Below are 24930 nucleotides of genomic sequence, written 5' to 3' on the forward strand. Positions count from 1 at the left end.
AAAAATGCGCTTTTTTCCCCTAACCACTGAGAGTTACAATGAACATTTTATAGTTCTGAAAATAAAAGACTTCAAAAGAGAAAACAGTGAACTTGCTGCTGACTCATTTGCACCAACGGATTAAATTTATGAACCATCATCAATTTTTGCTCTCGCTGTTGTATCATGACTTTAGGCAATTATTTACGACAATCCTTCACCAAACGTTTACACCTACTCAAGTACAAAGGTTCCTATTGTGTCTTTCACAATAGATAAAATCAGGTTCCACAGTACATCATCTTCTTTTTGGGGACAGGGGCTTGAAGAACAGAAAGTACACTATAAAACAAAATGCAATCTGACGCAGGACATTAATTCCTAACTTAGTAAACCGATGAGCAAATGGTAATTTACTTGATTTTAAAAAACCAAACCAAACCAAACCAAACCAAAACCACCAGTTTATTTGAACAGGAAAAGCTGAATAATAACAAACTGTTAGAATTCTTTTGTTAGATAATTCTTTCGTTAGACAATTCTTTTGTTAGACAGTATTGTTGCTAGACAATAAGTAGAGGGTGGTCATCTACCAAAATGAGTAAAGGGAATCCAAAAGTGTCAGGTGTAAAAAAGCAGCTAGTATCTGGAGGCTGTGAAAACACAGATAGTAAAGGAATTAATTACAAGGAGCTGGCTGTCCCCTATCCCAGGCTGAAAGTCTGATATCTTCAGAGATGAAGTGGCTACCATAGTGATAACACAGCCTGCTGGTCGCTGAAGAAGTTGCCACTGGAGTATAGGCACTGGTCTGTAGAGAAGGGCGCGCCATTGCTGGAAGTTGTGAGTGGGCTGTAGCTGGTTTCTAGAAGTGATGCACCATTGCCAGAAAGTGTAGGCAGAGCAGACCTACTCAGACTTCTGGTAGGGAGATCATCACCTTAGGGTATGGCTGGAGCTCCTCTGAACATCAGCTCTTTCTGCTCTGGATAATATCTGAAGACAGGAATCTGGAAGGGAAGTGTGTTCCCACTGCTATTGGTATTGTCACACCAGTGTTGAGAATCCAGGTATAATATCACAAAGTAAGCCAAATAGAAGTGAATATGTAGTTGACAGATAATAAATTGATAACTGCACAGCCCATGCTATGGCTAAATGCACTTTTCTCCATACATGGAGACCTCTACTCAACAACAAAACAACTCGAGTTTTCTACCCAATGAGATGCAGCTGTCCTTCATACACAAGAGAAAGTTCTCACACTTTTCTCAAAATGGAAAGATTCACCCTTCCAAGGGTTATTGTAATTATTGCACTGTAATTCAATCACAGCCCAACTGAATATTATTATCTAAAGGCTATCTAAATGTAACCTTCAAAAACATGTATATAAAATCATAAATGGCAGAGAAGAAAATCACTAATATATGCATTTATAAAAAAAAAAAAAAAAGCAAAGCTGCTACAATCCTTGATTTTGTAACTGGCCATGAGGTTGTAGTCGATACTAGACTTCTTTCTTCTACTACCCTTTCCATATTTTGCTTGCTCTCAGGAAAGATATCACCTATGTGGGCTCTTTACCTGGTGGAATGATCCGAAACTTAATTCCTGAGGAGTCTGTATTCTCAATAACTTTGTCATTCATTCATTCATTCATTCATTTATTCATTCATTTGTTCATTTATTTTTGGTTGCTGAGTTTTCCATTAATTTCAAAACATGAAAGTACTTGGACAACTAGGAAACCATTTGGAAAAAGATAAGATTAGATCCATATCTAAATTCCAAATAGATTAGAAATCTAAATGTAAATTTAAAAATCATATAAATACTACAAGAAAACATGGGTGAATTCCTCTTTCACCTTGCTATAATGAAAGGCTTTCTAGTCATGCTTCAAAATCCAGAGACAATAAGAAAACAGTAAATTTGATTACATAAAAATTAAAAAATTTTGCAAGACAAAACTCTAAACAAAGTTTGTCATGAACTGACAAACTGTGAGAAATAGCAATGACATAAAATGAACAAAGGACTAATAATCTTAATGTATAATGAATCTTAAAACTGAGTGACAATAGCCAAAGCTGTGCTTACTAGGATATTACGGCATTAAATATTTATATCAGAAAGGAAGAAAAGTCTCAAATCAATAATGTAATTTTCTAATTCAGTAGTTAGCAGAAGAAAAGAAAAATAAACCCAAAGCAGGAAGAACTAAGGAAATAACATGGAGGAGAGCAGAAATCAACCAAACTGAAAACAGAAAAATAGGGAGAGTCAATAACACAAAAAACAGGTTCTTTAAAAAGGGTAAATAAAATTGATAAACCTAGAGCAACATTGAGCAGGCAGCACAACAATACTAATATCAGGAATGCAAGAGAGGATATCACTACAGATCCCACAGACAATAAAAGAATAATAATATGAGTGATAATAAGATGAAAAAGACCAATCATCGAAAACTACAAAGTATCAAACTTATCCAACCTGAATAATCCTATTACTATTTAATAAATTGAATTCAAGTTTAAAATCTTCTGATAAAGAAATATCCAGCCCAGATTGTTTCACTAGAGAATTCTAGTGAATATTTACAGAAGTAAAAAATAATAAAAAATAATTCTATACATTCTCTTCCAGAAAATAGAAGCAAAAATAGAATAAATGGAAGTTAACAGAAAAATAGAATAGAGGACACTTCCCGACTCATTTAATGAGGCCAGAATTACTCTTGTGCCAAATCCAGACAAAGATTTTAGTAGAAAAGAAAACTCAGACTCATACCCTCAAGAACATAGAAACTGGGCACCTGGGTGGCTCACTGGGTTAAACCTCTGCCTTTGGCTCAGGTCATGGTCTCAGGGTTCTTGGATGGAGCCCTGTATCGGAGTCTCTGCTCAGCAGGGAGCCTGCTTCCCCCCTGACACGCCTCTCTGCCTACTTGTGATCTCTCTGTCAAATAAATAAATAAAATCTTTAAAAAAAGAACATAGATACTAAAACCCCAGCAAAATATTAGCAAATAAGATCCAACAACATATAAAAAGAATAATGCATCGCAACCAAGTGGGTTTATCCCAGGAATGCAGCGCTAGTTGGTTCACCATGAGAATTCAATCGTCATCATTCACCATAGTAACAGCCTAAAGAAAAACACCACATGATCACTACCAATTAAGGCAAAAAAAATTTGACAAAATTCAATACCTGTTTATGATAAAAACTCTCAAAAAACTAGAATAGATAGGAACCTTCTCAACCTGGTAAGTGGCATCTACGAAATATTCTCTAAGTGAACAGCCTCAAACCAATATCAAATATATATATTTGAAACACATATGGTTTTGTCATAGGCAAGATATAAAGTTGACATAAAGGCCTTCTGTAATGAGTGACTTGGGTCACTTGTTTGCATAAATAACACATAAAGAAGACAATCTTTCCCTTCTTTTCATTTTCATGGGATACTATATCATTATCTTCAGAAGATTCAAATATTGTTTGGTTTAAAACAAAACAAAACAAAACAAAACAGGTGTGCCTGGGTGGCTCAGTGGGTTAAAGCGTCTGCCTTCGGCTCAAGTCATGATCCCAAGGTCCCGGGATGGAGCCCTGCATTGGGCTCTCTGCTCCACTGGGAGCTTCCTTCCTCCTCTCTCTCTCTGCCTGCGGGTCTACTTGTGATCTCTGTCTGTCAAGTAAATAAATAAAATATTTAAAACAACAGGAACAACAACAGAGGCTGGTCCAAGTGAAGTGGTGTTTACAATTCATTGATCACAGCCAGTTACAGAGTTCTCTGTTCCTTCTCCACTCCCACTGCTTCACTTGACTGGCCTTAAATAGAAAATTAATTAATTACACAAGAAAAGCCAGAATTCCAAAGTGTAATTTGTTCTCTCTTTACCTTTTTCAAGACAGAAGTTTCTCATATGAATGAAATGCCTTTCATTATAATTACTACAACTAAGACAGTAGTTCTGTTGTGAATATCCCCAGGTTTTTCCTTCCTTATGTTATGCTTAAAGTAATTTTATAATTTAGGTTGGATGCTGGAGACGTAATATAATTACTTGTTTATGAAATGCAACACATGATTTACTGTAATTACAAATTCCTGCTCTGGGCACCTGGGTGGCTTAGTCAGTTGAGCATCTGCCTTCCGCACAGGTCATGATCTCAGGGTTCTGGGATTGAGCCGAGCATCAGGCTCCTTGCTCAGCAGGAAGCCTGTTTCCCCCCTCCTCCCCTGCTGTGCTCTCTCTCTCTCTCTCAAATAAACAAGATCTTTAAAAAACCAAAAGAAAAACAAAAACAAATTCCTACTTCTAATACTGTTAAGAATGTCCTTTATAAAAGGGGTATCAATGAAAAGGCCCAGATTTGTCTTAATCAGAGAATTCTGTACAAGGAGATTTTGGGAAATGGAAGTTCAAATTTTTTCCCTTAGGCTCATTAATATTTGCTTCTGCATGGGTGGAATGTTTATAGAGCTTATAACAACTCTTAAACTGTATTGCATATACATAATTTTCCATACAAATGGCTAATAAAAAGGTGATTCTGTAATCTATAACTATTATTTAAAAAATCATTCAAGGGGCACCTGGGTGGCTCAGTGGGTTAAGCCTCTGCCTTCAGCTCAGGTCATAATCTCAGGGTCCTGGGATCGAGCCCCACATTGGGCTCTCTGCTCAGCAGGGAGCCTGCTTCCTCCTCCTCTCTCTACCTGCCTCTCTGCCTACTTGTGAACTCTGTCTGACAAATAAATAAATAAAATATTTTTTTAAAAAAATCATTCAAGTACTTATTTTTGTTTTCTTTTAGTATACAAACTTAATAAGAGCTAACATGTTTAAGATCAATTTAAAGGAATGTTATGGGCTGAATGGTGTTCCCCAAAATTCATATGTTGAAGTCTTTTTTTTTTTTTTTTAAGTGAAGGAGAGGGTGGGGAGGGGCAGAGGGCAGGGGAGAGAGAGCATCCCAAGCATGCTTCATGCCCAGTGCAGAGCCAGATGAGGGGCCCGACCTCATGACCCTGAGATCATGGCCCAAACAAAAATGAAGAGTCAGATGTTTACCCAACTGAGGCATCCAGGGGCCCCTCTATTAACCTTCAGTACTTTAGATTGTGACTGTATTTGAAGAGAGGGCATTTGAACAGGTAATTAAGATACTGTATGGGTGGGCTCTAATCGAATAACACTGGTATCCTTTATGAGAAGAGGAGACCAGGACATAGATATGCACAAGGGAAAACCCATGTGAGGACACGGCAAGAAGATGAACATCTGTAAGCCAAACAGGCCTCAGAAGAAACCAAACCTGATGACACCTTGGTCAGAAAGGTGAGAAGTAAATTTCTGTTGTGTAGGTTACCCAGTTTGTATTATTTGCTTATGATAGTTCTAACAAGCAAGCACAAGGAGTTTAAAAAAATTTTTCAGAGTGAGCTGTGTGCTAGGCGCTGTGGGGAATACAAACATTTTAAGAAACAGTTGTTCACTCAAGAAATTTAAAACGTTTAACTGGGCTGAAGACCACCGTGGTAGATCCTATATTCTCTAATAGGCAGAATAATATATGTATATATCCCTTTACATTCTTTAATAAAGAGAAGAGAAAACTGAGTGGTCTGTTCATGATCACTAAAATCTTACAGTGTTTTTTTGGACTGTAATATGTAAATCCCCACAATAATATGTAAATACAGTTTAATTATGAAAAAATTATTAATGAGGGGCACCTGGGTGGCTCAGCCGGTTAAACATCTGCCTTCGGCTCAGGTCGTGGTCTCAGGGTCCTGGGATTGAGCCCCACATTGAACTCCATGCTCACCAGGGAGTCTGCTTCTCCCTCTGCCTCTACCTGCTTGTGCTCTCTCTGTGTCTCTCTGTCAAATAAGCAAATAAATAATATCTTTAAAAAAATTAATGAAAAACACTTCTTTCAGCTTAACCATGTTACTGCAAGAAGGAAAAATGGTAAAACTTACACCACATTTAATGGAGAATATACTCAAGATTGCCAAACAGGTGTTCATTAATGGCTAAACACCCACTGAAAGATCCTAATTTCAGGCCAGGAGACTGATACCTAGAGCTGAGTAGAGAAAAGCAATCATGCACCAAAAGACCTAGAATTCAAATCATGGTATCCAGGACTCTACTATTCTTATAAAACAGGAGCAGCTCTTGTATTTGTGATTGTTCTGAGGAGAAATTACAGAGAATTTCTCTTTAGTAAAAAGTTAAAAAATTTATACAACTCTTTTTTCTACTTAAAAAAAATCTCGATTATTAGTTAAAAGAAGTGTTGATAAGTGAGTTTTGTCTGTTCTCTGTGGTTGGGTACAAGCTGTATAATCTGTTCCAACCTACTCATCTACATTACTCATCTCTATCACTGAATAATTGAAAGTTAGTTTCACATTTAGGCACTTACTGTATTGTCTTCTCATACATTCTTAATATTGTATTGTTGATAAGTTGATAATGCACCCCCTTATATTAGAAATAAATAATTAATTAAAGGTGTTGAACTCTGGAAATATGAGCTATCAGCTTTCATTTCCTCCCTAAATATTGAGTTTATTACTTGGATCACTTGGATCAGTGGTTAAGGTTAGCCCATCCTCTTCTGAACACTGAATAAGCATCTTCAGGAGGCTCCTTCTGCAAATGAGCTAATTAATTTGATCAGAAAAGACAGAAAGAAGCAAGTGTACAGTTCATAGTACTTGCTAGAAAATATTTGCAACACCGGGAACTTGCTGAAAACTGTATGAAACATTCTTAGGCTTTGTCTATAAATTTTAAGATGAACATTGAACAAATTAACTCCATTCATTCATTCCTTCATTTACTTCGTCCACAAAGATTTGCTGAATCTTTGATTATATCTTATGTCAAGTCCTAGAAGTAGAGCCCGAGATGAGGATTCTTGTTAAAATAATTAGTTGAGGAAGCGATCTCAAAAGAAGGTGGGTGAGAGAGGCAAGACGGTACAGGGGAAAACGTTGGGAAGGACGTAATCTCTTTAAGACATTAGCTTCCGTCTAGTTCCCGAGGAAATTCTCATCCCATCTTGAGTGAATGGGGCCAAATTTTGTGCTCTTGTTGGTCGGTTATCACATGGCAGCTATAGCTCTCAGGGTGTGGCTGTTCCAGTCTCTTGTTCTGCTGAAAGGAAGAGAGCCATTCTCCTGAGGTGGGGACAGCTGTGAATGGCTAACAACAGGAACTCATAACAACTAGGGGACTGGGGATAAACAAACCAGCCAGATAAAGGGAAGGTGGCCACCCACACAGTCTAGGAGATGACTGTTAGAACTTACATTTTTAAAGGTAGAATGTACTTTAGAGATTAGATAGAGGGGTACCTGGTGACTCAGTCAGTTAGACTTCCAACTTTTGATTTTAGCTCAGGTCGTGATCTCAGGGTTGTGAGATCAAGCCTGCCTTGGGCTCTGCGATGGGCATGGAACCTGTTTAAGGTTCTGTCTCTCCCCTCTCCCTCTGCCCCTCCCTACTGCTTTCTCAAAAAAACCAAACCAAACCCAAAAAACAACAATCATTTTCTACATAAGCAACACTGAGGCTCAGAGACATAGTCTTAAGAGTACCTAATTTGGCACAATGTGGATTACAGCACATATATAGCTTCCACCAGGATAATTTTATTATATCCTAATTCCTAATTCCAGAAATTTTTCTTTTGATTAGTATATATGTTGCAGAAATCTTATCTCCAGTAGTTTTCTTTCAGAGAACTAAAGGACCTGATAACATATTTTGAGACTAAATGAGTTTTGTGAGAGGAAAGAATTAATAGCCCAGAAACAAGTAAATGGACTGCTCCTGCCTACAATGAATTTAAGAAGAATTCAATATCTAAATTTAGATGATAATGAAAAATAAAAAAAGGCAGCCCCAAACTGGAGATAAGAATAAGAAATAAGAGATCAATTTTTTTCTATCACAAGCGATGAGGCAGAAAAATCCCAAGCAGCAATAATACCTAGTAATGAGAGAGAAGAGGTGTCTTGTCATTGGATTTTTTTATTAAAAGCACTAAGTATTTTGACCACATTTTATGAGAAAGAACCTGAGAGAAACCGAGTTAGGACTCTGTTTTCAAGTCTTTAGACTTGACATAGACAAAACCCAGGAATGTGACTTTTCTCTTAAAACATTCTTGCTCCGGGGCGCCTGGGTGGCTCAGTGGGTTAAACCCTCTGCCTTCGGCTCACCTCACAATCCCAGGGTCCTATGATGGAGCCCGCATTGGGAATCTCAGCTCAGCAGGGAGCTTGCTTCTTCCTCTCTCTCTCTGCCTGCTTCTCTGCCTACTTGTGATCTCTGTCAAAAAAAAAAAAAAATTTTGCTTCAAGATGTATTTACATTGTCTTTAGGACGAATAACCAAAATGTGAGGGTTATGAATTCTGTTTATCTGTTTATATCAGGAGTTCTTAACCGGAAGTCCTGGTGTGCCCGAAAGGTCCATAGATAGAATTCAGCGGGTGTTTGAACTTGAGGGGTAAAAAATTTACATCTTTATTTTCAGTAAGGTTTAACTGAAGTTTAGAAAGTCCTTTAAGTATGAATGTTGGCAAAACCTTGGTCTCTGTGACTTGGTCACCGCTAGAATTCATAGATATTTTTAGACCACAGTGAAGTTATAGATATCTTAAACTAACATTTGTGCTAATCATTTCTCAAAAAGTGCTGCGTACGGGCTCTCAGCCTCCCAGTTTGGAACTGGCCAAGTCCAGTCCTCCGACTGGTGAAGACATATAACCTCATAATAGAAATTTAACTACCACAGCTTCCAAGAATTTTGGCATTCTTTGAGGGAACCTATCCATTTCTTGTGAAGCAAGGCAAGGAAACTTTAATTAAATTTATGATAATATATTTTTTGGCGATCCAAATTGTCAACACTTGTAACCAACAAACCCCCAAACTGGACATCAACAGGATACCTTACATGACAGACACATTCCCTTGTCAAAGGTGATCATTCTTATTCCTATTCAGTAACAATGACCTTCACACAGATAAGTGTTCTAAAAATAAAACTTAACTTTGACTTGAAATTAACAGATTTGAAATCTATTGTAATTTAGTGTATTTTAAAAGCTCATATGTTGTTACATTACAAAAATAATATTTTATAATGTTTTCAGTTGAATTACTTATTTTTGGTAATCCTATATATTTTATGTATTAAAAACCTTATTCTTGGTAGGAATCCATAGGCTTGACCACACTGCCAAAAGGGCCCATGATATAAAAAAAAGTTAAGAGCCCTGGAATTAGGAGGTATTTATTACTTATGTCAATTATGACACTAAATAGTCACTTTCACTGCCCTTTGTTTCTGTATTCTGACTCAAATTAGTTAATTATTTCCTTAACTCATATTATCTCCTATTTTTCTACCTTTAGTAAGATGTATTTTACATATTATAAAATGCACCCACTTCAGGTATACAATTCAGTGATTCAATTAGTAAACTTATTTTTTTAAAGATGTGTTTACTTATTTGAGGGAGAGAGCAAGAGAGTGCGCGCCCACAAGCAGGAGGGGCAGAGGGAGGAGTGAGAATCTCAAGCAGACTCCATGCTGAGGTTGGAGCCCCACATGGGGCTTCATCTTATGACCCTGAGATCGTGACCTGAGCCAAAACCAAAAGTTGGACACTTAACTAATTGCACCACCAAAGCACTCCTCAATTAGTAACATTACTGAGTGCTGCAATCACCACCATGAGTCCGTTTTAGAACACTTGCAACCCCCAATAAAATCAGTCTTTAATCCATTATTGGGCATATTAAAATTGTATCCTACCCTCATCATTGATTATGTTTTTTTAGATTTTAGGAATTCATCTATAATAAAAGTCCTATGATTATGCTCACACTTAGCACAGCATGAGTGGTGTGCATTTTAGAAACAAGTTTAATTTAAAAATACTCATTCTAATTGATTCGGGTAGTAGTCATCAATGGATGCTTAAACTAATGTGTATATGTTTGAGAAGTAACAGGATGGTTACACAATCTCAAAGTATCTTTCCCAAAGTCTTCTACTAATTCTAAGAGGTAACATAACAATGTTACAGTGGAGAACCGTGACAGATGCCACCTTCGCCAAATGATCAAGGTTAAGCACAAATAGTGAGACAAGTCAGCAGCATATGCCTCCTAAGGTGGTACAATGAGAACCCAGGATCCTTTCTGTGATATTCCTGTATAACTTGAATCTAACAAAGGGACAATATCAGACAAAACCCAATTTGAGGATCATCTACAAAATAATTGTCCTGCACTCTTCAAAGAGGCCACCTTCATGAAATACAAAGTAAGTCTTGGGGCTTCCATATTGAAGGAAAGTAAAGAGTTATGACAACTGAATGTTATGCATGATCCCAAATTTCTTTTTCTGTAATTGCCTTTACTGGTCTATTAGTAAAATCTGAGTAAAGGCTGTGTAATATATAATAGCGTTGTATCAGCGGTAATTTCCCCATTTTGAAAATTGTGCTCTTGTTACATACGAAAATGTTCCTGATTTTAGAAAATGCACACTGAAATGTATAGCAGGAAAGAACTTATACTTAAATGATTCAGAGGTGTGTGTGTGTGTGTGTGTGTGTGCGCACTCACGTGTAGAGAGGGAAAAAATGAAGAAGATTATGAGACAATAAAAGTTAACATTTGTGGAATCTGGGTAGAGGTTATTCTAGAATTCCTTGTACTATTTTTGAAACTTCTCTGTAAGGATGACACTATGTTAAAGAAAAACAAAATAAAAGACAGCCCTAAGTGTACTCACTGTCCTACCAAATGCTGAAAGTTCTGACACCTCAATTTACATAACTATTGGTTGTATTTAGCTGCTGGCTAATTTTCTCCATAGATTTTTTTGGCTGTGTCCCATTTGCTTCTTTCATTTGAGTATTTGTGCTCTCTTCTTTTGTTTATTATTTCCTTAGGGCATATGTTGCTGAGTTTCAAACATATGGCCATTTTCATTTTCTGCCATTCACCTCCAAAAAAAAAAAAAAAAAAAGCGTAAAAGGACCAACCATTGTGATAAACTAAAATAAACTATAGAAATGTGGAGCAGAATGAGTCATATATTTTGGGAATCTGCAACTTTGGTCAGCTACTAACTCAATTTATGACCTTGGAAAAAAGCACATCACTGCTTTGAACCCTATTCTCCCCATAATCTTTTTCAAAACAGCACTGAAAGGATTAACTTATGATTGTGCATCACGTTGACTCTTCTTGGTTTAGCTCTTAAAAGAGTTACCACAAATAAATACCACTATAAATAGCAAACTTATGAAAATCTTTTTCTTGGTATTTTGGTAGTTGTTTTAGAACTCTAAAAGCTTTTCATAATGTTCAAAGTATTATCAGCACTGGCTGGAAGTTGATTTTCTCCCTGTGGACATTGTATTATTGAATAATATTGATGCGAATAGGAATCATGCCAGGGATTCATAGATCACGAGTATTTTGCCATTTTTGTCTTTTCATTTCTAGACTGAAAGTATCTAATTATTTTTTCTTCCAAGTTTTTATCCTCTCTACCAGGCCTGTTATTTTGCCTGCCTGGTGTCCATCCACCCTTCTTCTAGATCAAGTTTAATTTGGAGACAAGGGGAGCCTGGGTGGCTCGGTGGGTAAAGCCTCTGCCTTCGAACAGGTCATGATCTCACGGTCCTGGGATTGAGCCCCGCATCGAGAATCTTTGCTCAGCAGAGAGCCTGCTTCCCCCTCTCTCTCTGCCTGCCTCTCTACTTGTGATCTCTCTCTCTCTGTCAAATTAAAAACAAAAACAGAAACAAAATCTTCAATAAAATGATTTGGAGACCATCCTGCACCAACTCAGTTCATATGGTTTAGCTGGTACTGACCCAGGAGGATAAAGTCCATGGCACAGATGGGACAAATCAGAGCAGCACATACCCTGTCTACAACAACTGTAGGAATAGGCACATGATACCAAGAACCATGAGTTCTCTTAATGACTCTTTCTAAAATGAAGAAATAGGTGATCTTTTTCCACTGAGATTGCTAAACTGGGAGATTGTAAGTCCATTATTTCTAGTAGCTCTCTTGCCTCCAGGAGGGGAAAATAGGTCTAAGCCTGTTTCCAATACAGGTAAAAGCACAGGTGAGAGATAAAGGAAATAATTTCCTAATGCTTATTTGAGTGCCTAGATGGGTATGCCTGCGTAGAGTTAACCTAAAGTTCGCTATGGGGGTCAATATATTCCCTGGTTTTTGTTGTTGCTGTTGTTTGGCTTAAGTTGTTGGTACCTGTGGCGGAGACAGCTGGTTGCTTATTCAACATCCATTTTCTCCTTTATCCTTAGCAACATAATCTCAATTTTATTTAAGGTTCCAAATGCCCCAGCTTTAAAAAAACAAAAAGTACTTTCCAACCTCCTTTGTAGACAGATATGACTATGTAACTAAGTACTACTCAAGATATATAGGTGAAAGTAATAGGTTAGTATTTATTAGAAGGCTCTTATTAACAGAAGGCTTGGATGAGTCCTTTCATTCCTTACCCTTCTATTTATTCCTGCCTAAAATGGACATATCATGGTTTCAATTCCTATTGCCATCTTGTGACCTTGAGGATGGAAGCTATGTGTCAAGAAAAGCACTGTTGAACTATAGGAAGGCCTGGATTCCTATTGTCTTTGTGAAACTCCATGCCACTGCGGAGAGTCAACACTCAAACTTCTTTATGTAAAACAATAAACTCTTGGGTGTTTAAGCCATAGAAGTCAGGTTTCTATTACTAGCAGCTGATAAAATCCCTATGTAATATGATACATCTGCAGTCAAATACTAGTGGTACTTCATGAAATGCTTAAATTTATTTTTTGTGAATGGAAACTGAAGAGAAACAACATTTTTGCTTCAAGCTATCATTAATTTACCTCATTTATGAACTTCAGGTGACAAGCAATAATTCTGGTTGCTACTACCTCAATCCTTTTTCTGATCATCTCTACACACTAAAGAAAATTCTAGATGGGTCAAATGTGGCAGTTCAGAGTCACACGAGCTTGCAGATGTTCCTAATTGTTTGCCTTCTCTATTCTTGGGTTCGTTATTCCATTTTAAGTCATTGTCAGCTTGTTACTTGGATTTCTTACATCCAACCTTTGTTACTAAGCCCAATTCTCTGTACTGGCATTACAGTAATCATTCAAATATATATCATGATCTTAAAAAAATTCCTCACAGAACAACTAAATGAACTGGAGAGTAAGCAAAATTAGGCAGAAGCTGGAGGGAGGTCAATACTTGAAGTAAAAGGCAACAGGTGAAAATATTATATGTGATTTCTATCCTGAGGGCAGGCTCCAGTGAAGGAGCTAAAATTTGAAGAGAAACCCATGGCCATTCTGGTTTCAAGAAATAAGAAAGCATAGAGTTTGGGGTAACCACTATAGTCAGAAATAAAAAGGGGAAATATACAAGAGAGGTTCAGAGAGGAGAGTTCCAAATACTCTGCTCAAATTTTAGTTAAAGACTGAACTCTAACTTGCTCAGGGCAAATTTAAAGCAACCCAGAGAAGTCAAAAGATCTGAACAGAGATTTCGGCTGCTGCCTTCCATAGGTAAGACAGTGTGAATCCAGTGATGTTAATCACCTTTAAACAACAAGAACAAAACAAAATACCACTCTTAGACAAGTAGGAATAGAAAGAGAACTTCTTCAATTTGTTAAAGAACATCTACAAAAGCCCTGCAACTAATGTCATACTTAATACTGAGAAAGTTGAGGTTTTTCAGATAAGATTAGGTACTGGGCAAGGATGTCTCCTGCACCACTGCTTTTTAATATCATGCTGTTAAGTCCAGCTAATGCAATAAGACAAGAAAAGGAAATAAAAGTTATAAAGATTGGGAAAGAAGAAATAAAACTGTCTTTGTCATTGATGACATGATCACCTATGTAGAAAAGCCTCCAAAATTGAAACAAACAAGCAAACCAACCCAACAAAAACCATGGGAGAATTCTTTATAACCTGCGAGTGGGGAAAGATTTTCTATAAATCAAAATCTAAAATGTTGTAAACAAGATTGATAAATTTGATTATGTAGATATGAAAATTTCTGCATGCTAAATATATACCATAAATCAAAAGACAACAAAGTGGCAACACATAGCATAAAGGGCTAGTCACCCTAATAAGGAGAGACAGCAATTTAATAAGGACCAACAACCCAACAGAAAAATGAGCAAATGATTATGAACAGTAAGTTCCTGAAAAAGAAATAAAAATGGCTTTGTCACTGCTGTTCAATTAACTCACTCATAGTAAGAGAAATGTACATGTCACCTACCAGACTGGTAAAATTCATAAGTTTGATAACATTCAGTTGACAATATTGTGAAGAAACAGCTACACTGTTCCTGAAGGAATGTAAATTAGTAAAACCTTCATATATGGTAATGTGGCAACATCCATTAATAGTATAAATTCATATGTCTTTTTACCTAGCATTCCCACTTTTGGGGACTTCATCCTTTAGATACACTCTTTACATAAACAACATGGTCCATGATATAAGGTTATTATTAAAAAATTATTTGCGGGGTGCCTGGGTGGCTCAGTGGGTTAAAGCCTCTGCCTTCGGCTCAGGTCATGATCCCAGGGTCCTGGGATTGAGCTCTACATCGGGCTCTCTGCTCAGCAGGGAGCCTGCTTCCCCCTCTCTCTCCCTGCCTGCCTCTCTGTCTATATGGGATCTCTGTCAAATAAATAAATCTTAAAAAAAAAATACTGCTTTAAAAAATTATTTGCAAGAGAAAAAGATCAGAAACAACTCAGAAGTTCAACAAATGGGAACATGAAAATAAATTATGATATGTTCTTAAAATTCACTTGCTATTCACTATACAAATGCTTATTTTTATAAAAAGATTTTATTTATTTATTAGAGAGATGGAGAGAGAGCACAAGCAGGCAGAGCAGCAGGCAGAGTGAGAGGGAGAAGCAGGCTCCCTGCTGAGCAGGGAACCCGATGCAGAGCTCGATCCCAGGACCCCAGGGATCATGACCTGAGCCAAAGGCAGCTGCTTAACTGACTGAGCCACCCAGGCGTCCCTCCACTATACAGATGTTTAAGAAAAATGAGTAAGTTTTCTATAATAGACTTACTGGAAAGATTTCCAAGATATATTAGTGATGAAACTAAAATACAGAATAGGATATATGATATGCTACTTATTGCATAGGAAAAGGTGGATTAGAACGAGACTTTACATTCATGTATGCCTGTGTATTCATAAGTAAATCCTGGAAAGATACTTAAGAAAATAATGAATGGTGTTTATGTATGTAGAGGGGCTGAGAACTGAGTGAATGGGAATGTGTTTATATTTTATTACATATATAAGAATTAAACTTAAAATGTGTAATATTTTACCTATCACGTTAAATGTTTACAACCAGCAAGTTTTCATTATAGTTTGGTCCACTTTACCAGAACCAAAAATCTTGGTAAAAAAACAATTTTGGAAGCACAGGCTATGGAAAAAATAAATGGAAAGAATGACATTTCAATTATCTACCATTTCTAAATAAAATTAGTGATATTGATATCTTATTTGTGAATATATTTTTAACTGAAGGACTTTTTACTAATGCATTCTATTATTTAAATAATAACTACATATTTTTCAGAATCCAGCACCTTTTATTTATTTTTTATTGTTACGTTAGTCGTCATACAGTCCGTCTTATTTTTGATGTAGTGGGCCAAGATTCATTGTTTACATATAAACAAACACCCAGTGCTCCAATAAGTGCCCTCCTTAATACCCTCATGGGGTCAACCCATTCCCCTACCCCTTTCCCCTCTAAAACCCTCAGTTTGTAGGGCAAATTGGAGGGGGAGAGAAACTATGAGAGACTGTGGACTCTGAGAAACAAACTGAGAACTAAGCACCTTTTCAAAGAAAATAATTTTTGGTAGTGATTTAAAGAACAAAGCAAAAAATGTTTGAGCTCCCTCTGCCGGCTCTGTAGTAGCACATCAGCATGTAGTTTGGTTTTATTTAGAAACTGGCACACAGTTAACGCCATTAGTTCATTTGCCAATATTAAAGAGAATTGTTTTAAACTGTGTGTTTTCCATACTCTTATACATGTTAAAGTCTGCTAATGTACTACTACTATTAGCAAGTAAGAGGAACATTCAATATTAATGTTGAAGTTTTATATAGTATGTGCCTGTTCCATTTAATACATCCCTTAATATTGGGTTAAGCCTCTGTCTTCGGCTCAGGTCATGATCCCAGGTCCTGGAATTGAGCACGCATCGGGCTTTCCGCTCAACAGGAAGCCTGCTACCCCCTCTCTCTCTGCCTGCCTCTCTGCCTACTTGTGATGTCTCTCTCTCTGTCAAATGAATAAATCTTAAAAAAAAAAAAAATTCCTAAATATGGTACCACATTAGTGGGCTGTAGAGGAAAAAATTTCTACATGCACAATATGTATAGGGATATTTTAATTTATTATGCCTTTCAAATTTCAGTAATCATAAATGTTCCCGTTGTGTTAGTATATTCATATTTAATTAGTTAAAAATATATGCATATTTTGAAGCTAGGGAGGAATGTAAAATATTTGTAGAGTTAAGCAATAATTCACATGACAATTTTGAGTATCTATAGTTTTTTGTCACAACAGCACAATCTATGATGTGCTTTGCAAAATTACAAGTTACCTCTTCCTTTTATGTTTTCTATTTTTATTTTCTGAAACATTTATTAGTGTCTCAGTGGTGACCATCTGATCCTTCTCTTTATCCACTAAATTCTTCAATTTTTTCGTGATGAACTTAATTAAACCTCTCAAAGGATGCCTTTTAAAAAAGCAATTCAGGTTTTTACCTCTCTTTTATTTTTTATCAGTTCCATTTTCCTCTTGCTTGTTCTGACTGCTATTCCTCTCTCAAACTACTGGTGCTTCTCGTTTCATGTGTTGCTGAATTCTGGTTGCTGAAATATTGGGAATTCCCCATGTGGTGGAAGGTCAAAGTGCTTCTAGTCAATGGTGTGCTGGAGCCCTCTGTTAGCAGCCTGTAAGAGCTTATTTACAAGAATTCTGCAAGCTGGTTGTTTGGACAACTTTTATTAAAAACGATCTAAACTTAAAATTACCCAATTGTACCTTAAAAGGCAATAAGTACTAAAAACTTATTACTTCCTAATTATTCTACCCTATATTATTATTATTTGTGCCTCTCGGGTTATTTACATCTATTGAATCTGCATGGTGGAAATAGTGCGCAAAGATATGTTACTGTGACTCTCTTTCCAACTCTGCATTTGGCGATATGTTGATAACCTGAAATAAGCTAGTTTGGGAGCATTTATACCATGGAAATTGGCAACTGCCACAGAGTTGGACTCGATTTATTGTTTTGTTGATTATCTTTCTAGACATAAAAAAGTAATCCAGAAAATGTTACAGATAAAAGCATTTTGTAAAAATCATCTAAAACATTTTGTCAGAATCAATTTGTTGTAGGGAATTTGTAATAAAGAGTATTGTATATTTTATTATTTGTTAAGTTGTGTTTTACATATCCTTTGTATCAGTCAAACTTGATACATACATATGTATCCATACATTTTACTTTCTAGAAAGGCAGTTGCTAAACATTAACCAGCAGAGCCCCAGTCTCTATCCCTGAAGGTAGGATAGAAAGGCAAGCAGTCAATTCTCTGCTGATGCTCCTGGAGGAATCACTGATGTACTACTCATGCAGCCTCAATGTTAGTGCTGTGGTTTTAAAGTAAGTCCACAAATTCTTTGAGGACTTTTTATATAAGTCCACAGCACCTACCCCCTACCCCCACCGGAATGTGAGCCATACTGTAACTCTAAAGAACAGAATGTGAAAGAAGTGATGGTATTAGATTTCCCAGTGATGTATGCAAACATGGTGGGGAAGGGGTCTGATACCAAAAGGGGCAGGGTTGGATGAAGCTCCAAGTTCCCTCCTCTTGGCCCCTCTATCTTCTGACTACTTATTCTCCAAACACTTGACTACCTGCTCTGTTTGGGATGTTCTGCAATTCCACAAGCTAAAAGGTCTCAGACTCCTTGAGGGTATGGCACAACGGGCTCTGAAATCAGGTAAATTGGCTTGAAATGTTGGCTCTCCCACCTCCCACTGTGCGATGTGCCCAAATCCCTTGAGTCCTTCCTCTCAGCCTCAATCTCCTCATCTCTACACGGGGACATGAATAGTATTTACCTTATGGGATTCATGTGATGAGTAAATGCATGTCAGCTCTCAGAATTCCATGAACAAAATAGGCTATTCAAGACCTTGGATTGATGGAAAACGATGACATATTTTTTCTTTACTTGACAAGGACATATACCATCAAATGCCCCTTATGCTCCACAAAGCAATTGCCTTAAAAATATCTCTAAGCAGCATTTTTTCCCCTAAAGGTCTCTTTGCTTAACACATTCCTGGAATGTTTCTTTTGAAGTTGCCTCCAGCATGAGTATCTTTAGTAGTGACAAATCTCTTTCCTTTGGGGATACATTAGGACCAGAATGGCCAATCAGAGACAAGTGCAGTATTAAGGGGCGTCCCTTCAGTTAAATGTGAGGGGCAATTGTGAAGTTCTAATCTGGTCCCAATACATGTACCCCGCTTTATCAGCTGGCACAACTCCCCATGCAAGGCACTCAGAATTCCTCAAACCTTACTATTTCCTGAACAAGACTTTCCCTGCTCCCAGGACTCTGGACGACTACTCCCCCTGAATAGAATGGCACAGCTTTATCTCACTGATCCATCCAGAAATATCCTACTTAACTGGGATGCCCCAGCTCACATTCAACTCCTTTGTAAAGCTTCTTCTCTGTCAATGGTCCAGATCAGCACAGTGAGAACCTAAGAATAGGGCTCAAGGGAAGCAGCAGACAAGGTTGTCGACCACGGGGCCAAGTGGCGAAGGTCTGAATCCTGCCTCTACAATGTGGTCACAAGCTCTGTGATCTTAGATGAGTTTACTTCCCCATGAATCAGTCTCCTCCACAGTGAAATAAGATAGAGTGGTAGCTACGTCAAAAGTCTGTTTTGGAGATTAGATAAAGCACCTAGAATAGTATCCAGCAAATATTTGCCTAATAAAGTCCTAGATCTATCATTTCTTAGCAAGCTGACCCTCTGTGGGTTATTTAACCATTTGCATCTCAATTTCTTGACTTTAAAACAAGAAAAATAATATCAATTTCATAGGATTTTTGAGGATTAAATAATGTATGTAATTTGCTTAGTACTTTATCATATGTAGAGCCTCACATAAGGCAGAATATCAACAAAATGGTAGTTTAAAAAAAAGTTTGTTGCTTCTTCTGAACTCATAATGCTTTTTTTTTTTTTTTTTTTTTTAATTTTTTATTTTTTATAAACATATATTTTTTATAAACATATATTTTTATCCCCAGGTCTGTGAATCACCAGGTTTACACACTTCACAGCACTCACCAAATCACATACCCTCCCCAATGTCCATAATCCCACCCCCTTCGACCCAACCCCCTCCCCCCGGCAACCCTCAGTTTGTTTTGTGAGATTAAGAGTCACTTATGGTTTGTCTCGTGGTGATGCAACATGGAGGCTTAAATGGGTAGATGAACTCATAATGCTTTATTTATATCTTATTATATCAAATTATAATAACCTAGATTGGGAACTCCTTGAGAGGACAGGAGCTTTGTCATTATTCTTTGGATAAAGGGACAACTGGTTCACCTGGCAACTAGGATTTGAAAAGGGAACTGAAAGTTGAAACAGAAACTACCACTAGCAAAACCATATCATCACTCACAAAATAGAAAAACTGTACAAAACCATGACACGCAAGACAAATTGTCTCCAGACTCTGCATAGCAACTCATTGGACCCATTGTAGTCTGAATAAGACCACACAGACAGACCAACCGAACAATAACTCCACAAAAAGTCATGTGTCCTAAAGATACAACTACCAGTGGTTCCTAGTTTACAAATTCAGAGCAATCTCTGCCAAGGCCATCCTATGACTACTTCCGGCTCTACAAACTCTATATAGGTATTCTTTTGTAAGTGCCACCTGTTGAAATGTTGAACTCCCCACAGTGTACATTCTCCCTCGTAGCAGCCAGCTGATAAACCTGATTTGAAGGAAGAAAAGAGTAAAGAACTATCTATTATATGTTAGGCACTGGGAATAAAACAGTGAATGGAAAAAAGCTTTTGCTTTCAAGAAATGTGATCTTTTAATGTGGTGGACAACTATTAACAATACAGGGTATATAATTATAGTAGGGATGCACACTGTGAACACTCAACCCAGTCAGAAAAGACTTCCTAGAGGAAGTGGTTTTTTTAAGATAAATTCTGAAGTGTGATTAAGAGTGAAGTACAGAATAAGGCTGGGTATGGTAAATGTTCTTAACAGCAGGGTTTTTTTGTGCAAAGATGAGAATAAAGGGCAGTGTGTTTTGGAATAGAATAAAGGACAGTTAGGAATAGACTGAGGATTTTATAGGCCTAAGGCATCAAAAATATTATAATGCTTTTTCATTTTAAAGTCAAATTCAAAATAATGTTAATAACAAAATACATGCAGGAAATTCCTTCAGTCTGGTTTTTATCATGTTTGGTTGGATACTTTAAGAGAAATTCCCAAATTCTCTAAAAAATATATTTATGTTCCTGTTTTGATTTTTCTTTTTTAAGATCTTATTTATTTGTCAGAGAGAGTGCATGAGAGCACAAGCAGGGGGAGTGGCAGGCAGAGGGAGAAGCAGGCTCTCTGCTGAGCAAGGAGCCCAACATGGAATTACCTGAGCGGAAGGCACTTAACCAACTGAGCCACCCAAGCATCCCCTATTTTGATGTTTTCTTCAGCATATACCAGATTGCTTATTGCTCAATACAGTACTGTTTATTTGGGGAACTACACAAATACTTCGGTAGGGTGTGAAAGGTGAGGAAGTGAGATGAATTTGGAGAGCCAGACAGACACCAAATAATGAAAGATTAAGTAAAATGTGGTTAAAGAAGCAGTCACTGTTGTTTAGTGATCTGAGTTCAAGTTCTACCATGCTTGAGTACTCCCTGAATGTACTTAGACCACTCAAGGCTTTAATTTTCTCAGCTATAAAATGGGAATGCTAAATTGTGAGGATTAACATAATATCTATAAAGCACTTAGCACAGTACTTAATACCATAAAACACACTACATTTCAATTAGATGTTATTATGAATAAATTTGTACTTCAGTCTGGTAATCAGGGAGTCAATAAAAGATTTTAAATTGTGACATGATTAGCATGGGCTTTTATGGATTTCTTTGGCTGCAGTGTGTAGCCTGGGCTAAATGATAATGAGTAAATGTAGGTGTACTTATGAGGAAGACTCAGTAAGTATTAATGATTAATTGAATGGTGGTTGAAGAGATTAATGCATATATATATATATGGATATATATATATATATATATATATACAAACACACATATACACACACACATTACATATTCATATTCACATATGTACACACAAAGCCCTTTGTATAAACTGCCATAGATGATGACAGATAGGTATAATTCTCAGTATCCAGAGGAAAAAAATCTGTAGTAGTGTTAAAACCATCTGTCAGAAACCGTAAGAGACTCTTAATCTCACAAAACAAACTGAGGGTTGTGGCGGGGGTGGAAGTGGAGTAGGGAGAGGGTGGTTGGGTTATGGGCACTGGGGAGGGTGTGTGTTATGGTGAGTGCTGTGAAGTATGTAAACCTGGCGATTCATAGACCTGTACCCCTGGGGTTAATAATACATTATATGTTAATAAAAAATAAAAATAAAATTAAAAAAACACCCATCTGTCAGGTAAATGATGTGATGTTTTTGTTGTCAAAATAATTTGAAATGGAGTAAGATGAGAGTCTAGAGTATCAATGAAATAAGACTGATCATGAGTCAATAATTGTTGAAACTAGATGATAGGGAAGATTGTACTCTTCTGTGTTTGTGCATGTTTAAATTTTTCCAAAATAAAAAAATATTTAAGAAATTACTAAGGAAGGAAGCTTGCCTGTCTTGTTTACATCTATATTTTCAGGACCTAGAGAAGTTCATAGCACACAGTAGGCTCTCAGTGTATTATTTGTTGAATGAATGAACACTGGGGAACAAGACTTATAACCTGGGTGAGAGTCTCACAGCTTAGGCTCAGAGTAAAGGGTCTTGGGCTTCTCTTCATCTATCATGATACAAGTAACATTCCATCAGCTACTGTAAAGATGAGTGCCTCAAAACAAAAACAAAAACATATCAAAGAGAAAGCAAAGAAGACTGACAAACTTCACTTTGGAATTCCATGAGAAGTAGGTATTTACAGGCTTATATGCATATGATCTCTAGAGAGCCTCTGTGGGGACTCTGCCAAATCATTTCACCTCTTTGCTTTTTTCCCCAACACATATTTATTATGGAGCAATCTCTGTCCTTCAAGCCAAGAATCAGAAGAAAACGGGGTATATCCTTTTGTTCCTCCCCCTCTCACTGCCTGGTTAATAAGCAGTGAGGGAGGAATGAACCATCTTTTGAAGAAAGTTCAACTCTACATTTCGTTTTTGTTTCCTTAGTAGCCTCAGGGCAAAAATATCTATTATGAAAGTAATGATGTAGAACCTTAATGAGGGTCTTTGAAATTCAAGCCCAATTTTATTGAAGGCCAGTACCTCAGCAGAGGAAAATAACGAATGACACTGAAACAACAGACATCAGCCACAATTAAATACCCACATGAGACACTCTCTAGTTTTAAGGCTGTGCTGTCCAAGAGCATAGCCATTAGCAATGTGTAGCTACTGGGCACTTGTGATGTGGCATGCTTAAATTGAGATAGCTACAAGGGTAAGATACACACTAGTATCAAAGACTTAGTAACCAGAAAAAAGTAAAATATCTCAGTAAGTCTTATAGTACACACTGAAAAAACAGTATTTTAGTTATTAAAGTAATTTCACCTTTAACTTTGGTAAAATTATGGCCACTAGAAAATGTAAAATTAAATATGAGGCTCCTATTATATTTTTATTGGACAGTGCTTTCCCCAAATGGAAGAACTTTACTCTCCTTATGTAGAATAAAAAGCTCAGTATATTAATAACACAACTCCTAGTCCTCTTACTCTGTACTGTTCTGCTAGGTTTTAGACCCCTTCCATTAAAGTACTGCTATAGGGAGTCATTATAATCAATTATGGGTATAAATGGAGTGCCCACTAAAGAATTGGTGATTGTCCTTCAAATTCTTTTATTGCAACCAGAAGTACTCTGATCTTATTAAGGGGGAAATCATATGTCCTCTGATCCTAGTTTACACTACTAGCAATTGCTGAAGGGTTTTCTCTCGAATTACCTAAGGACATACCTCACCACAGCAAAGCCTTATTTCTCTTTCCAAGTTATTGGCCTCTAGCCTCAGATGAGAAAACTGTATTCCTTTTATTAACATGATCTTGATTCTACTTCTAGGAGAGACAAAAATCCTAGCATTTTTATGTAAAGGTGATTTGCCTTTTTTTTGTTTTTATTTAAAAACTCCCAAAATTAAGTTTTCTAAGAAGTGTATACGTTCATGTTTTTAATTCAACCTGCCACACTGAAAACCTCTCAATTGATGCACATTGTATTTTATTTTTATTATTTTTAAAAGGTTTTATTTATTTGACAGATATTGCGTGTGAGTGCACAAGCAGGGGGAGTGGCAGAGGGAGAGGGAGAAGCTGGCTCAATCCTAGAACCCCAGGATTATGACCTGAGTCCAAGGCAGATACTTAACCAACCAAGTCATGCAGGCGCCCCTGCACATTAGATTTTAAATAAAATCTTGTTTAAAAATCTTAACATGGCCCTTGTTTACCTAATTTGGCCTATAGCTATGTTTCCTCCTGACTTGACACACTCTCAACTCTCTGACTTTTAAGATCCTGGCCCTTCCTTACCTCAGGAACATCCCACAAGCTATTATGTAGGCCAGAAATGTTCTTGTTTCTATTTTGCTTCACATGGCTAACTTGTACTCATTATTCCATTTTCTTAACCATTTAAATATCATATCCTTAGAGAAACCATGCTTCAGCATTCTAAACTGTTAAAATGGTTCATTTCCCCCTCTTTTTATCTACCAATGTATTCTCAACAAGCAGTGGAGAAGAGACCTCTAGGAAACATTTGTTGAACACTGCATTGGAAAGGCCTAGTAGAGTACAAGGGTTGAACACAGGAGATAAAGAAGTAACTGAAGGAAAAAAGTACTCAAGGAGGTCACAGGGAATTCAATTCAATGAGAGGTGCTAAATCAATGACAGCCAGAAAAAGTCATAGGCTTGCCAGAAGGTATGTGTTGGGATGAGATTATATTAAATTGAGTTGGATAGGGATGGTTTCAAAGAAGCAATTGGGCCAAAAGGTATGGCTAGATTTTGTTATTGATTGTGACTTTAATTTATAAAAATAGAATGAATCAGATGACTTGTATCATTAGTTGGATTCTCTGGGGAGATGCTGAGTTAGAAATGCAAAAGGTAAAAAAAAAAAAAAAAAAAAAAAAGAAATTCAAAAGGTTTACAACAGACTAGCACTTGTGAAAGTGAAAGAGAGGAAGCAGGACTGGGCAGGAGGAGCTGTCAGACTGCCATGGAAGATCTGACAGAGCCTCTATCATCAACGTTGAGTACGTCCTTATACAATGCCTGACACTGTCTTTGGCTGAGGATGGGCTTGGGGAAAAGGGGCTGGCTGCCCTGAAAATAGTGTAACTTCAGCTTGAAAGCTCAGGTGAACCTAGAAGGAGTTAA

At 37.0% G+C, this 24930-nt stretch overlaps 1 long non-coding RNA gene across 2 annotated transcripts in view; it reads right to left on the bottom strand.

The window, feature by feature from the left end:
• Positions 1 to 424: 424 nt before the first annotated feature.
• LOC131814131 (uncharacterized) overlaps positions 425 to 24930 on the bottom strand; it is a 28709-nt gene continuing 4203 nt past the window's right edge. For both annotated transcript variants that reach the window (XR_009347136.1, XR_009347137.1), the window contains exons 2-5: positions 8246 to 8354; positions 5990 to 6096; positions 5741 to 5887; positions 425 to 989 (exon numbers count right to left, since the gene is read on the bottom strand). This is a non-coding gene — a long non-coding RNA (uncharacterized LOC131814131). The remainder of the gene's footprint in view (positions 990 to 5740; positions 5888 to 5989; positions 6097 to 8245; positions 8355 to 24930) is intronic.

Source organism: Mustela lutreola, chromosome 13 (genome assembly GCF_030435805.1).
Source record: "Mustela lutreola isolate mMusLut2 chromosome 13, mMusLut2.pri, whole genome shotgun sequence".
Lineage (NCBI taxonomy): Eukaryota > Metazoa > Chordata > Mammalia > Carnivora > Mustelidae > Mustela > Mustela lutreola.